The sequence below is a fragment of the Cetorhinus maximus genome, chromosome 8 (genome assembly GCF_964194155.1).
Source record: "Cetorhinus maximus chromosome 8, sCetMax3.hap1.1, whole genome shotgun sequence".
NCBI classification, from domain to species: domain Eukaryota; kingdom Metazoa; phylum Chordata; class Chondrichthyes; order Lamniformes; family Cetorhinidae; genus Cetorhinus; species Cetorhinus maximus.
In genome coordinates this window covers 80156587-80174289 of record NC_135886.1, presented here as the reverse complement: position 1 = coordinate 80174289, position 17703 = coordinate 80156587, and positions in this window count along the sequence as shown.

Below are 17703 nucleotides of genomic sequence, written 5' to 3'. Positions count from 1 at the left end.
AAATAGTGGATTGGCAAAAGTGCCAGCTAGTTTCTATTTCCATATTAAAGGAAATCTTTGCGAATCATGAAGGCAACAGGTTCATCTACAGGAGCCCACAAGGAGATATGTTCACAATCGTTGATGCTCTGAAATTGGGGAAATGTGGGATCTGCAAGAATCCCAGATTCCTATCCTGCTGTTTTCATTTTCCATTGGGACCATGATCAAGTTGATTGCTTCAACATAGAGTGATAGTACTGCTTATAATACTGGACATTTTTTTATTCTTTTGTGGGATCTGGGTGTCGCTGGCAAGGCCAGCACTTATTGGCCATCCCTAATTGCCCTTGAGAAGGTAGTGTTAAGGCACCTTCCTGAACTGCTGCAGTCCATGTGGTGTAGGGATATACACAGTGCTGTTAGGAAGGGAATTCCAGGATGTCGATCCCAAGACAGAGAACGAACAGCCATATATTTCCATGTCAGGCTGGTGTGTGGCTTGGAGGAGAATTTGCAGGTTGTGGTGTTCCCATGCATCTACTGCCCTTGTCCTTCTGGGTGGCAGAGCTTGCAGCTTTGGAAGGTTAGGTCGAAAGAGCTTTGATAAGTGGCTGCTGTGCATCTTGTAGATGGTATATACTGCTGCCACTGTGCATTGGTGGTGGAGGGAGTAAGTGTTTAAGGTGGTGGATGAGGTGTCAATCAAACAGGCTGCTTTGTCCTGCATGGTGTCACGCTTCTAGAGTGTTGTTGGAGCCATGCTCATCCTGGTAAGCGGAGAGTATTCCATCACACACCTGACTTGTGTCTTGTAGATGGTGAACAGGCTTTGGGGAGTCAGGAGGTGAGTTACTCGATGCAGGATTCCCAGCTCCTTACCTGCTCTTGCAGCCACACTATTTATATGGCTGGTCAGTTCATTTTCTGGTCAATGACAACCCCCAGGATGTTGATATTGGGGAATTCAGGTAATATCATTCAATGCCAAGGGGAGATGGTTACCGTCTGTGGGGTGGCACTTAATGGAGCCTGTAAGAGTGGGAAATATGGCCGGCAGGGGGACTTAATTGGGTAGGAGCTGAAATCTCGGTTTCCCAATGTAGGGTTGAGTTCATGAGATAAATTGGGTGGCATGTCATCGGTGGAGCAGCCAACGTGTCACCAGATTGCAGAAACCTTTGGTCCAGAGGGTAGTAAATGCATGGGAATACTACCACCTACAAGTTCCCCTCCAAGCCACACACCATCCTGACTTGGAAATATATTTCTGTTCATTCACTGTCTTGGGATCAAAATAGCATTCCGCATAGCATGGATACTCATTAATTGGGACTCACACCAAATTCAGTCCTAAATTAAAGATTTAAGGCAGTGGACGAACAGGAAACTCGGGGCCTCCTGTTTCCCGATAATTTAAAAATGGTGTGCACAAGGCAAGGTTTTACAACCTTTGAATCTGAGGTGAGATTTTGTCTCTGTCTAACTCAGCAATACAGCGGACATTATCGGGGAAGATAGCAGAAAGGACGAGGTGGGGTGGAGAGTGTGGTTCTTGGGTCCTGAAATGGTGCAGTGGTTGGGTTAGCAACAGGGTGAGCTTTGTGCTCGGCTCCTGAAGCAGCAGCAAGGCACTGGCACATTTGGGGGCAAGGGGGGTGGAGGTGTCAGAAGGGAGCCAGCCTATAAGGTGTTGTAATATGCCTTTAAGAGATAGCAGCATGACATCACTAGAATGGATGTGTGTCATGCGATCCAGTCTTAGTTTCACATTTGATTTTGAGCAGAGCACATACACACAGCCTACAGAATCCATAGACCACTTCATCAGCAGATGTATATGAAAGGGTACGTACTGTGATTTTTCAGACGCAGAACTAGCGGGCAGAATTGTCACATTGTGATCACGTCCATTCCCATGGAAGCTTTCCAGAAAGATCTGCTAGAAAAGCCCAAAACATACAGCATCAGAGAGCTACTCAAGGATGAACATAAGTATGAAGCGACCCTCGCAGGTCGACGAAGCTTACAGGTCCTAAGCAGAACCCCAATTGTTGACGTATTCACTAGAACACCCAAACCTAGCAAGACATGTGGAATGTGTGGCCTTCTGCATGCACTAAGGAAATGCCCAGCTTTCCACCAGCTCTGCAAGGCATGTGGCAGAAAGGGTCACTAACAGAGGTAGTGCACTAGAGTGAAGGCTGACACAGCTACAAACAGCCGTGCACTGCTCCAAACAGACCGTACACAACAGGTACCTTCAGGCAAGAAGAATGACCACCCAGTATCCCATCAGAAACATATACGTGAGGTGATGAACAAACAAAAAGCATGATGAGGATGTGCACAATGGCACATGTTTCGCACTGTCAATCTCCTGAAAAAAACAGATGCTGTCACACCGTCCTCTGTCTTAAGAAAGTTGGCAACTATTGACACAGGAGCAAGCGCCAACATATTACCTCTGCAAATTCAAAAAGACGTGTATCCACAGACATGGAAGACCATGGCAAAAGCTACTATTATTGCACAACTTTCAGTGTACAATGGTTCACAAATTCCATGTGCAGGATCCATAGCCTTGGAGTACAAGTACATTCAATCCTTCTGGGTGTCGCACATGTTCTTCATCATGCGAACTAAAGGCCCAGCGATTGCAGGTCTACTGGCTTGCCATGACCTCGTATTAGTGACAATCCAAGGAATTAGTCAGACCTCACACAGCAGGTAATCCTCAGAAATTACCCCTATCACCTTGGTTCATGACCTAACATCAAAATATCTAGCATCTTTCAACAAAATTGCCAGTTTCAAGAAGCTGCAACATTACACTTGCAGAAGAATGCAAGTCCATCAACTGATCTGGTACATGTTGCGCAAATGCAGATGTGCAATGCAATTCCTATCCAACCTTGGTCCAAAATCACATCCAACCTCTTTCATGTCCATGGCTCTGACTTCATCATCATCGTGGATGACTTTACCAAGTACCCCATTATTCGACAATTGCACAATACATCAAGTACAACTGTCACGCTTCTCTTAAGTGCTATTTTCAGTTTATTTGGTGTGCCTAGAGAGATCATTACAGATAACAATTTGCAATCCATTGGTAAGCCATTTCAAGGTGTGTATAAGAAGTAGAATATGGATCACACTACTTCTTCGCTGCATTACCCTAGATCTAACAGTCTAGCTGAACGAATGATTCACACAGTCAAATCCCTAATTCTCAAAGGTAGACAGACCAAGCAAGATCTACACATTGCAATGTTACATCTGATAGCTACACCTTTAAGTTCCATCATCTATTCCATCATCAGCAAAGCTCATATTTGGCAGACTAGTGCATACCAATTTACCTACTCTTAGCCATTCTACTCTCTCAGAAACTAAAGAGCAACTTTTAAAACAGTAAGAGAAGATAATTAATGTCAACAATAAAAATCCAGGTACAGAATTACCAAGTTTAGCTTTGTGACAACAAGTTTGTATCCAGGAGCCCACAGAAGGTACATAGCAACCAGCCAAGGTGACAAGAATTTGTTCAGAACTAAGGTCCTATGAAGTCATTACACACAAAGACCCAATGGTGAGGGGTAACCGAGGACAAATCAGATCCATTCCAGCTCCTCAACCACCGTACTGTCCTACTGCAGCGAGGAAAAGATCCCAAATGCAACCAGGAACAGCATCCAAAAATGACAACCCTACAGACTGCTGTGAGCAATTAAAGAAACTCTCAGGCAAGATTACCATTACAGGATCTGGGCGTACCAGCAGATTACCTTTACGCTTTAGAGACTCACAGATTCACCAGCCCTAGACACTTATGTAATGGTATCCACACATGAACATTTATTGTAAATACTTCTTTGGAAGGGGGGAGATTATCTTTAAAAAGAAAGGAGGATGCTGTAATATGCCTTTAAAGGATAGCAGCAAGGCAGCACTAAAAGGGAACGGTGTCATTCGACACAGTCTTAGTTTCGCTTTTGATTTTGAGCAGGGCACAAACACACAGTTTTGCTGCTGATGTCTTCAAGCTTTCTACCTATACATGTTCTTATGTGCCAAGTCTAAATAAATGAACCCACATGTTTACCCACTCCCTTATGAGTAAATGGTGCTTTTATATCGTTATAATAACCACAACATAAGGCGTGGTCCATTGTTGCAGTCGTCTCATCCTGCGTGTCCAAGGAAGGCAGCTGCACCACGCATAGCAGTTCAACAATCAGGGAAGGGACCTTGAGTTTGAAGCAGGGCAAGTCCAGCTGCAGGATCACAGTGTTAGTGTCCATTGACATGGCTACTAAGAAACGTTTACCTTGCTGGAGCTCAGGGAGGAGGCCACTGTGGGAATGGGAGGACTTCTGTGTGTGGCCCCCATGGGATGGCCATCCATTCCTATTGGTCAACTGCAGCTGCTTTAGGAGTGAAATATATGTCAACAGAGGTGCTAATATCAGTGCCTGCTTCTTCATACAGTTCAATTTGTGGATCTGCAATGGGTTACAAACACCCAAACTTTTTGCAACCTTGTGCAGGTGGAGGAGACTCACCAGAGGAAGGACATGGGTGAACAAAAACATAGGCCACAAGGCCATCAGCCGGCACAAGCTAAGCGGGAGGGAAGTCTGGAGAAAGGCAACCAGGGCCGTCTTCACTGAAGAGCATTAGCGCATGTTCACAGTGCGCACCAATGACATCCAGATGTCTGAAAGGCAAATGTTAGAGGCAGCTAAGGCTTTCCCAGGAGGCAGTCACTGACCTGTGCACAATTCCAAAACAAGATCTGCAGCTTCTTGGCTTTGGAGGGAACCCTATGCCAGTCACCCTGAATGTAACTGTGACCTAAATCCCTATGACAGCGATTCATTTCCGGGCTTCACAAAGAACATGTTCGGCACTTTTCCCAGACATACGGCAGGTGACAAATGTTCTGTTCAGAAGGGCCAAAAAATTCATCAGATTCTCAACAGCTGCTGACAGCCAGTCTACTGAAGCTGTTGGTTTTGGGGCCACCGCAGGATTCCCACAGGTACAGGGAGCAATCGACTGCACACGCGTGGCCATTGGAGCTCCCTGGGAACAGCCAGCTGCATTTTTAAGTTAGAAGGGTTTTCACTCCCTCAATGTTCAAGTTGTCTGTGACCACCAGAAAAGAATTATACAGGTATGTGCTCATTTCCCAGAGAGCTCTCATGACGCACACATCTTAAGGAACTCCCAGCTGCCACAGCTCCTGAGGCCCCTGTCCAATTGCAGACTTGGCTCCTGGGTGAAAAGGACTATTCCCTCAGAACGTGGCTCATGACAATAGTGCGTCATCCCCAAAGCCCTGCAGAGGACTGTTACAATGCTGCACATTGCTCAACAAGGACAACCATTGAGCAGACATAGGACTACTCAAAATGTGCTTCCAATGCCTTGACTGGTCTAGTGGAGCTTTACAATACATACCACAGAGAGTGTCCAGGATTTGTTGACCTCTGCTGTGCCTTGCACATGTGGCATTTCAAAAGGTAGAAAAATTGCCAATCGAGGAGATGGAGGAGCTGCTAACCTCCTCAGGTGAGAATGACAAGGAAGACTATAAGGAGGAAGACAGAGATCTCGCATCAGCTGTCCCAGGGCTGTCAGCGACTACCTCATCTTCAATCGTTTTGACCATGAGTGATACACCTACTTGACCATCATTTCCTCACCTGAAATCTTTCACTTGCTCCTGTTGTGCCCCATTTCTGCCAGCCCCATCCAGAGCTACCTCATTAAACATGTTCTCTACCCCATAGAGGATAAGGGGAATGGTCTGTTCTCACACAGGGTGAAAAGACGTGACATGCCCATAGGATACCAACTTTGCACTGACACTGAAGCCAATGAAGCTATCATGAGCAATCTCTTTTCTCCTTTCCCACATTTCCAAGGCCAATGATTGCACAAGCAGCCCATCACTTACCACACTTATCAGTGATCTCTTGCTTGGCAAGTCATTTATGGAGAGGCCAGCAGACGCCTCATGTGCAGCCATGTCGCGTTGCCTTGAGAAGTCAAATCACACCACACACACTGCTATCCAATAAAGTCTGACCTCTAAATCACCACCACATTGTTGCCCACACTGATGAGATGTTCCCTCAGTCCCCTTCATTGAGCAACAACTGCCAATCATGAAGCATGACAGTGCAATGTGCCCTCTGAAGGAGGACGTCCAGCAAATGCACATAATGCACACAATAGTCAAGTGAACAAAATATATTGTGATATCTATAAACATGTGCACACCTTAACAGTTTCTTAGCACCCATGCCACCATTGTGCCCTCAATTCATAGTAATTTTTTTTTCATGACCACTACACCTGACATCAGCAGCTGATGAGGAGGCAGGTTGCTGAGAATGATCCCCCACCACGTGACTGCACATGGGGTATTACAGGTAAAACAGATGAGTTAAGGGTGAGGATTGACATGTGGAATTGTGATATAGTAGCCATCACTGAGATGTGGTTGAGGGAGGGGCAGGATTGGCAGCTCAACATTCCAGGATATAGAATCTTCAGGCGAGACAGGGGAGGGGGTAAAAGAGGAGGAGGCATTGCATTATTAGTTAAGGAGTCAGTTACTGCAATAAGGAGAGATGATATCTTGGAGGGGGCATTGAATAAAGCTTTGTGGCTAGAGCTTAGGAATAAAAAAGGGGCAGCCACATTGTTAGATGTTTATTATAGACCCCCAGATAGTCAGCGGGAAATTGAGGAGCAAATATGTGCACAATTTGTGGAGGCGTGTAAAAACAATAACAATAGGGTAATTATATTAGGTGATTTCAACTTTCCCAACATTAATTGGGATAGACATAGTGTTAAGGGCTTGGATGGAGTGGATTTCTTGAAATGTGTACAGGAGAACTTTTTAGGTCAATATGTCGTGGGTCCAACCAGGGACGGCACAGTGCTGGACCGAATTCTGGGGAATGAAGCCGGACAGATGGCTGAGGTGGTGGTGGACGAGCATTTTAGAGATAGCTACCACAACATGGTACAGTTTAAGTCTGTTATGGACAAAGAAATCGACGAGTTGCAAAAAAATGTTTTGGATTGGGGGAGAGTGGATTTTGGTAAAATAAGGCAGGATCTGGCCAAGGTAGACTGGGAACAGTTACTTGTGGGGAAATCTACAGAGGAACAGTGAGGGGTGTTCAAAAAGGAAATGGGGAGGGCACAGGCTCAACATGTTCCCTCTAGAGTGATAGGAAGGAGTGACAAGCCCAGAGAACCATGGGGTTTTCAGGTTATGATGAGAAGGAAAAGAGAGGGTTTTAGCAGGTACAAGGGAAGCAAATCAGCAGAGGCATTAGTGGAGTACAGAAAGTGCAGGGTGGATCTTAAGAAAGCAATTCGGAGAGCAAAGAGGGGATATGAGAAAGCTCTGGCTGGTAAAAGTAGGGAAAATCCCAAGATATTCTATAAGTATATCAACGGGAAGAGTATAACCAGGGAAAGAGTAGGGCCCATAAGGAACCAAGGGGGCAATCTATGGGTGGAGCCAGAGGACATCGCTAGAGTGTTGAACCAATACTTCACATCCATCTTCACCTAAGAGAATGAGGATGAAGGTATCGACCTCTGGGAGAGAGACTGCGAGGTTCTTAAGCAGATTGATATAGTGAGTGACAAGGTATTGGAGGTGTTGGCAGGCTTAAAAGTGGACAAATCTCCAGGTCCAGATGATTTGTGTCCCAGACTGCTGAGGGAGGCAAGGGAGGAGATCGCAGGGGCTCTGACCCAAATTTTTAATTCCTCTCTGGCCACGGGGGAGGTGCCAGAGGACTGAAGAACAGCTAATGTGGTTTCACTATTTAAGAAGGGTTGTAGAGATAAGCCAGGGAACTACAGGCCAGTGAGTCTCACGTCAGTGGTAGGGAAACTATTAGAGAAAGTTCTGAAAATAGTATCTATCTCCACTTGGAGAGGCAAGATTTGATCAGGGATAGTCAGCATGGCTTTGTCAGAGGGAGGTCATGCCTAACAAATTTGATTGAATTTTTTGAGGAGGTGACCAGGTGTGTAGATGAGGGTGGTGCAGTTGATGTAATTTATATGGATTTCAGCGAAGCCTTTGACAAGATCCCACATGGGAGACTTATAAAGAAGTCTCATGGGTTACAGGGTAATTTGATAAGGTGGATTCAAAATTAGCTTAGTTGTAGGAGGCAGAGGGTGATGACAGAAGGATGCTTTAGTGACTGGAAGCCAGTGTCCAGTGGCGCACCACAGGGATCTGTGCTGGGTCCCCTATTATTTGTCATTTATATAAACGACATAGATGACTATGTGGGGGGTAGGATTAGTAAGTTTGCGGATGACACAAAGATTGGCCGGGTGGTTAACAGTGATGTTGAGTGTCTTGGGCTACAGGAAGATATAGACGGAATGGTCAAATGGACAAATAAGTGGCAGATGGAATTTAACCCTGAAAAGTGTGAGGTGACACACTTTGGAAGGAGTAATTTGACAAGAAAGTATTCAATGAACAGCATGACACTAGGAAGTTCTGAAGAACAAAGGGACCTTGGTGTGTGTGTCCATAGATCTCTGAAGGCGGAGGGGCATGTTAATGGGATGGTGAAAAAGGCATATGGGACACTTGCCTTTATCAATCGAGGCATAGATTACAAAAGTAGGGAGGTCATGTTAGAGTTGTATAGAACCTTGGTGAGGTCACAGCTGGAGTACTGTGTGCAATTCTGGTCGCCAAATTATAGGAAGGGTGTGATTGCACTGGAGGGGGTGCAGAGGAGATTCACCAGGATGTTGCCTGGGATGAAACACTTAAGTTATGAAGAGAGGTTGGATAGACTTGGGTTGTTTTTGTTGGAACAGAGAAGACTGAGGGGCGACCTGATCGAGGTGTACAAGATTATGAGGGGCATGGACAGAGTGGATAGGGAGCAGCTGTTCCCCTTAGTTGAAGGGTCAGTCACAAGGGGGCATAAGTTCAAGGTGAGGGGCAGGAGGCTTAGAGGGGATGTGAGGAAGAACTATTTTACCCAGGGGGTAGTGACGGTCTGGAACGCACTGCCTGGGAGGGTGGTGGAGGCGGGTTGCCTCACATCCTTTAAAAAGTACCTGGATGAGCATTTGGCATGTCATAACATTCAAGGCTATGGGCCAAGTGTTGGTAAATGGGATTAGGTAGGTAGGTCAGGTGTTTCTCACGTGTCGGTGCAGGCTCAGTGGGCCGAAGGCCCTCTTCTGCACTATGATTCTGTGATTCTGTGATTCTGGGACACATGCCCACTGCACACACTTAAAATTTGTATTGTGATTTTGCATGTTGCAGCTCTCGATACATGAGCAACGTGGTGCCCACATCCTTCCTGGTATCAGGAGTCGTGCTCATCTTATTAAATTCCACCCATGGTCTCCGGGTACATAATCTGACATCTTCTGTACATGCTTGCTTATTTAACATTTAACCCTATTTTCAACAACCTTAATGTAGCTAAACTTCCAATCAGTTTTTATACTAATTTTTTCAGCCTTAACTAAATATCATCAAGATGAAGGAACCTGTTGACAAAGTCTATCGGCTGGAATTTATGTTCCCCCACTGGTGGGTTTGAATTTTCGTAAAATCCAGCAGGTGGCTTGCCCGTCCCCAACCTGTATGAAATTTTATAGGGGGTGGCGGAAGCAGCAGGTGCCCGCCCATTCTTGGACCTATTCAGGCCCTTAGGTAGCCACCTTCAGGGCCTCATCCTTCCCCCACCACTATCTTACCCACAGCACGGGGGAGGCCCATGTAATGCGAGTAGCCAGGCAGCTTTAACCTGTCAGGCAAGGAGGGGAGGAACCTCCTTTACAGGGATAAAAACAAAAAACAGCGGATGCTGGAAATCCAAAACAAAAACAGAAATACCTGGAAAAACTCAGCAGGTCTGGCAGCATCGGCGGAGAAGAGCAAAGTTGACGTTTCGAGTCCTCATGACCCTCCAACAGAACTAAGTAGAAATAGGAAAGAGGTGAAATATAAGCTGGTTTAGGTGGGGGGGGGGGGGGGGGAGAAGAAGGGGGGTGGTTGTTGGGACAAGCAAACAGTGATAGGAGGAGATAACCAAAAGATGTCACAGACAAAAGAACAAAGAGGTGTTGAAGGTGGTGATATTATCTAAAAGACAGGACCCTGTGCCCACGGGAGGCACCCCCCACTAAAGCACACTTCCCCCTTTACCCTCACCCTAGCCTCTCAATGCTACCCCCCACCCCTCCTCGCCAGGGCCTGCCAGCCTGACCCCAGTGAAATACCACCCCAATTACCTTGGTGTCCAACTCCAGCAGTAATCTTCATTGGGTCCTGTCTCTTGTCCCAGCAGCAGCTACTGCTCTTGCCTGGTGCTGCTGGGACTGCAGAGCTGCCGGCCATTAATTGGCCAGCAGCTCTCTGAGGCAGGACTTCCTGTCTCTGAGGGGCATAAATCCCACCTCTAGCCGATTAACGGCCAATCGGCTGTTAATTGACAGCAGGGCAGCCGTTCTTCCCATAGATGGGCTCCCCACTGACTTCTTAACTGGGGGGATACTGGGGGGAGGGGCTGTGGCAGGCACTGCAGCGTGGTGTAAAATTCTGCCATGAAACAGAGTTAATTAGTGTAATAGTTGGGTTATTTTACTAGATTAATATAGCAAACAAGTTTAATTATTTAATCTTCGAGCGAATGAACTCCTGGTAGAAGTTTTACAATAACACCATCTCTTAATGATCAGCTGTATGATCCCAACACTGCACTTCAAAGCAGTTCAAAAACCAAAACACATGCCTTTAATATTTTATCATCATTACATAAAATTTCTAATAATCCTTGGAGATGTGTTAGTTTCTTTTAAGATCCTGGTCTATCTGTGTAAAATATGTGATCCTACCACATTTCCAACTTTCAGCTTGGTAAGGAACTAACTGGCGATTGGCTGAGACACATCTTTGCAACTGAGGGCAGAGTGTGAAAACCCTAAGAACAAAAATGCCACATTCTCTTGCAGTCTGCTGAAGCTCAATAGATTGTAGAGCTTTATTACTTCTTCCTCTTTTTCTCCCTTGAAGACAGTGACTTTTGCTGGGATACAATTCATGGATACCTTCAGTCAGTCAGTCAGTACCCCATTCCACATGGCCATTCTTTGATTCTGAGTTAAGTTCAAAACCATTATGACCCAATATTCTCATAAGCATTCTCCAGTAAGAGTCACTGGAAGGTGAAATGCACCTCAGTTCAATTGTGCACAAGCCCACTGCAATGCTCAGACTTCACCCTCCTAAAATCAACCAACTCAGTCCAAAGTCTTTGATTTAATCTGGATCTGAAACTAACATTAACTTTAGACAATATAACTATGTTGAGTTAAACATTCTTCCTGGTAGTTTAACCAATGTATGGGATTTACTTTATGTTGAAACTGATTCAGAGAGAACGTGATCATCTGCAGTGCAGTTCAGAATCAACTCCATTCTATTGATTCTATGATCCAGGTTTGCAGTCACTCCATAGAGCAGTGTACAGTCACATTGTCATCCCATATAGATAGAACCATAGATATATGGAAGTTCACATTGAATGGAAAGCCATTCAGCTCATTGCATCTGTCGTGATTCTGCTAGGAGTACCAGTAGTCATGTAGTCAAACTGTATTTCAACATACAGTTCTCATGCAGTCACATGATTGTTGCACTTACCTCCACACTGCCACATCAATTTCTTATTGTATATTATACATTACTCAATAACTGTTCTTTTAATTACTTTTGCACTGCATTAAGGGTTGAAGTTCAGTGCAAAATGCCACAGGCAGCAGAATATATACCTCAGTCATTAGACACATCTCTATACAGGCAGTAGGTACAAATATCAATGCAATGTCATGTTCTGGGGAGAACAGTCCCTTTACTTAGCACTTTATAAGATATGTCATTAGAAAGGGGACACGTTTCATTCAGCTCTGATTTCCTGTACTCTCTGAACTCTTCTAGCACCAGGATTGTGTTGCTCCACTGAACTGCATAACACAACTTGGCTGCCATGACTCTGCTGTTCCTCTTAATACTTCCAAAAATCTAAGGTAATTTGCTCCAGACTACCATATCCATTCCTTACTTACTGTGTCAGCTGTCGAGATGGCATTTGCTGCTGTGTTCTCCATTCTATCATCTGGTCAGCTTCTGCCAATATTTGCAAGTTCAGTTTTTTACTCCTCTGCTGGGATTCTCCACTCATCATTGAGCAGGATTTTTCAGCTTCAGTGGCAGATACCCAGTTAAAATGAGCAGGTATCAACAGCATTAGGCATGCATTTCTGCCACCTGCCTACCTGTGCAATCAGAAAATCCAGTGCCTGCCCACTATTTAGTTGGAGGTTACTCAGGCCTCCCTTCAGCTAACTCTATCATACCATCCTTGCCCGGACCCTTCACCTGGAGGAGCCCGTTTACACCAAACTAGAGGCCGGTACACCTCAACTCAAGTCCTGTACTGCCCTTCATTCCAACAGTGAGCCCCAGCTGAGCTGAGAAAGTGCAACGTTTTGCTTGACACGTGCTCTCTTTCAAACAGTTTATTATCCACCTGCAAATTTTACCCTCGGCGCCCAATTCTTTAAACTTGTTCAGGGGCCTTTGATGCAGAACGTTAATATTAAACATTTTCTGAAAATGGTGGTGCTCCACAACAAAGAGCTTTACAATATTTATTTAGGGTGCCATCGCCTCAAAAAAGTCAAGGAGATTAGTCAATCAGGATAGCCCCCTTCTGAAACTATGATGAGAGCTGTTTACTAAGTTATTTACATACTGGTAATCCTTAAGGTTGACCCAATTTTATTATTTTGCCAATTGTTTATTTAATGCTAATGTGTTTGTGGTTACAAGGGTTATCTTATTGAAAACAGGCATCATGTTGGCATGTTTCCAACACAATGGGACTTCCCCTGAATTTACTTTGTAGCGTTATGGCACAGCCGATGGTAAATGTTGAGTTGTTCAAATCCCAAAGGGAAACTTGAAACAACTGCCACTACTTATTTCACAATTTGTATAAATTTAGAGAATCGTGCCTTGAATTCAGTAGTAATAATACCACCAGGCCTTATAGGTTTTTACAAAACTAGATTAAACATTTGTTAATAAGAGAAATGATTTTAAACACATACATAGATATATAAATTACTACTATAATAACTTCTAAATCCCCTACTTAATCTGACTCCCACTTACACTTTCGTTAAGGAAACAGTAAGACACATAGATTTTAAAAGACCCAGGCAAAGTGAGACACAATACCCTGAACCAATCAAATTCAAAGTGAGTTTTCTTAACATCAGTTCTTTGAAATAGCAGCTTGAGACATTAGTGCTGAAGACTTTTCACACTTGTTTGACCTTAAAAATGCCTACCCTTACATGCAGCTTTCGCTCCTTTATACATATTTTCCCTTTTGAATGCAAATTCCAATTGTCTCGCTATGTCTTTGGACTTTATCTTTCTGATAATAAAAATCTCTCATAGCACTAAGTTTTACCAGTAATCTTTGGGAAAAATAAACATGCTGCTTCTAAACTTCACCTGGCTAGGTGACACATTTCACCTTTCCTTTGAAAACAATCTAGTCTGGTTTATTTCAAAATGCAAATGTCCTTTTACATCTTACTTTCTAAACTTCCTCCATGTTTACCATGTTTACATCAAAGCCTTCAGAGCAGCTGCCTTTAATCCAATTGAGTCTCACACGCACACACAGACACATATAGACACAGATACCACTATTTTACAATAAATTCCAATAACATTATGAGAATTATTTTACCTTCCTGACAGTAGATTTTGTCCCTATTCTCAATAACAGTCCAAGGGTGGAATTTTCCGTGCCCGCAGGCGTCGGGTGTGTTCGGCGGTGTGAGCAGACAATATGGCGAGAAGGCCAAAAATCAGGCTCACGATGTCGTGAAACCAATTTCCAGTCGCCCACTCTGCCCGACAATAGCGGGCCATGTTTCCCACTGTCAGATGTCGGAAACCTCATTTTCATACATCTGCATTTTATTATAAGCCCATCCCGCTGGAGTCATCTCCCCATGCTGGATCATCGAGCACGTACCGAATATATAAGGCGTGCACTTGGTGGTCTGCACTTTGAGGGGAACTCGGAGGTGAGCACACAGTAACATTGGGCAGCACTCACAAAGACTGCCTGTTGGACTTCAGGGTTGAGGTGCATGGTGGGAGGCAATGGCTGCCCTGCGGTTGAGGCAAGTTGGGGTGTGCGCATGGGCTGCACTGCGGCTGATGGTGGTACACAAGCACGTGTGGAGTGGGGGCTGGGAAGTGGGGAAAGGAAACCTTGTATAAAGTGACCATTCTTCTGCAGCTGAGACAGATCAGGCGCAGCCAAACTGACATGCGCAGGGCTAGGTCTGTAGCTTATCTGTCCACTCAAGCAATGCAGAGGCATGAAATTGCCACCAAGTGCTCTAGAGCTTTTCACCCCTTGGGCACAGACTGCAAACTAATGAGCATTTTAATGGACTGCAAAATAGACTGGGCACGTTGTACAATCTCCTGCTAAAGGTCGCAGTGGAGCAGTCACTGGTGGAGGCGTTCACAGCCCCTTGTAATGTCATTATTCAGGTTTGGACCAGTGTCCCCCATGGTTCAAGTTAATAGTGCAGCCTTTCAGTGTGGGTTAGGAGAATGCCCACACCTGAGCGAAGAACACAGCATGCAGGAGGATGCTGATGACATGCTGTGAGAACACTCCATAGATCTTCACATAGTCTCTGAGAATGTCTGACTCCTGTCTGGCCGAGGGCAGCTCTCTTACGCTTTGTGTTCAGGGCCATAACATGAGACGCAGCCATGAAACTTTAAATTGATCCTTTGTCAGTCCTCAGCACCTGATCACAGCGGCACTGGTCACAGATGCTGAAGAGATGGGGGCCAGCCCCACCTTAAAGGTGCTGAGAGCACACAGAGAGAATGATGGAATTCTGTGACGCCTGCCCACAACATTCTGGCAGCAACAACAAGCACCATCGAGGTGCAGGTATCAGTGATATATCCAGTGAGTGAGGCCGAACCACCAATTTGGTCTGAAGGCTGCACAAATCACAGGGGAGAGGCCCTGGACTGAGACACCTGCCTTATCTTGTGCAGGAACCAAGGTTTCACATCTAAGTGACACAAACACTGCTCATCAGAACAAGGAGCCATAGGTAGGGAGACATTCTTGGGAGTTTATTTACAATAGTGAACATTATGTACAAGTGATTAACACCCATGCCCAGGCTGTGCAGCTATATCTTCTTAAACTTTCCTAGCCCTGCCGCTACATCTTGGTGCTCCCCGAACATCCACAGCGAAAGTGGAGGCAGCCTACTGACTGCTACGCCCTGTCTGAGATGACCTTGCTGGCGTCGTCTGAAGGGCTGAGAGCTGGAAGGCTTTGGACGGCTTTTGGGTATCCTGCTGTGTGTCAGTAGCACCCTCCTCAGCCTGAGGAGCTGGAGCTGCTGGGGTCATAGGAAGAGGGGTTCCAAATGGGCCAGACACTTCCGGAGTCACCTGGGTGGATGGCCCTGGGGTGTCAAGCTGCTGGTCCTCCTCCCTATGGGTGCCCAAAGGCCCCTGGCTGAGAACCTTGAGGAGAAGGGGTAACTAGAGTGAGATTGAGCTGCCTCGCACCTCCCTTGTGTACACACTGCTGGAGGCCAAATATAGCATCAGCGATGGAGTTCATCCCACACAGCAGGATCACCATGGCAGCCGCCATCCTACTGCTTTAGACCTCAGTGCTTTGGCATGCCGACACTATCACCTCAGCCTGAAGGCGGACAGACTCCTCCATCATGCTTTGCAATCTGAGGAGTGCAGTGGACATCCCTTCCTGATGTTCCTGAGCTTGTCTTTGCAGCTCCAGCAACTGTGACATGACCGAGTCCAGAGGCTCCTCATCTGACTCGGACTCAGCAGGTTTCTGGCCTCCAGCAGTCCTCTAAGTACCGGACCCCTGGGAAGTCCCTGCTGTCACCTGCTCTGGATCAGACAGTGCAATGTGCTCACCATATTGTGACCCTGAGGCTACTCTAAAGCTATGTCCCACCGAGTTGTGTGTCTGCGCTGGTGGAGGGTGTGGGCGAGCACTGTGTTGGGTCGTCAATGAAGGTGTCTTCAGATTCCTCTTCAGAGGTTTCTTCGGGGCTTGATTGGAGGCTCTGAGTCGTGGACTCCATTGGCTGTTTCCTAGGTGTGCCTGTGAAAGCAAGGAGAGATAATTAGTGCATGGCAGGGAACTGCGGAACAGGACACATCACTCACGGCATGGTTGTCAGATGGATTTTGCACTGCTGGATCCTCACTTGGTGGAGCACCACTGACCTTACTGTCAGCACAGGAATGGGCCAAATCCTCGCTGGCCAGCTGGATGGCTCTGTTTTCAAAGTGCGTGAGGACCTTGATTTCAGACATTCCACCACCAGCCTGCAACCTCTCCCTCTTGTTGTGTGCCAGCTTGTCCTGCACAAATAGAGGTGGAGAGAGTTTATAAGTAGGACACCTGCCAGGCCAGATGATGAGTATGCCTGGCATGTATGGGTGGCAAGTGGTCCCATGGACGGGATGAGGACAATGACAGTGTATGTATGAGAGAGTGATTGGCGTTGACCCTTGAATTGGCAGTTAGTGAGATCCCTGTGGATGCGTGATGGGTTTGTGAGTGTGTGAGTTGAGAGTAATGAGAAGGGTGACTTACCCTGGCGGAACAGAGGAGATCATTCAACCTCTTTCGGAACTGAGCGGCTGTCCTTTTTTGTAGGTTGTTGGCGCTGACCACCACCTCTCATGCTGGATTAGTGGTGTTGCTGCCCATCCTGCAGCTAGAGCAGGAGTAGAGGACATCACAGCGGGCCTCCACTGCTTCCAAAAGGCTCGAGAGGTGCATCATTAAACCGGGGATCTGCAGTCTTCTTGCCTTTCGGGGCCATGTCTTCTTTGCAGCAGTAATGGACTAGAAGCACTGAGAGGTGTGTGCGTGGCTGCACTTTAAATGTGGTGTTCAGCATGATGAAGCGGCGAGGTGATGGCGTGTTTCCTAGGAATATATGATTAATGAGGTAGGATTTGGATGATATGGCATGAAAAGCCGCCATTGCGGCCAGCGGGTAAAACGTTCTTTATGCCACCCACAACCGCACTTAGTGCAAATCTGGGATGATTCAGCCCTAATTTACACACTGTCCATACGTTGAGATTTATTGTTTACGAGTCAATAATGTTGGATATCCTATTCCTGGTCTCTTGTAGATCCCCAATAGTCATTGTTCCACCATTGGTGATCATGCCTTCAGATGACTGGGCCATAGACTCTGGAATTCTCTCATTAAGCCTCTCCACCTCTCTCGGTTTCTCTTCTCTGTTAAGACACTCCGTAAAACACTCTTTGACCAATTTTTTGATCACCTGTTCTAGCAATTTTGTTCTATGGCTCAGCCTCAAATTTTGTTTGAAAATGCTCCTATGAAGTAACTTGGGACTGTATTAAAGGCACTGAATAAATACAAGTTATTGTTTCGCTTTAGATTCAGCAATTTAGATTAAACTGTACTTAAGCTTTGGAATAAAGCTGTACCCGAAGTGGAGGATGACAAATGTTAATGTCATCTCACCTCTACTTA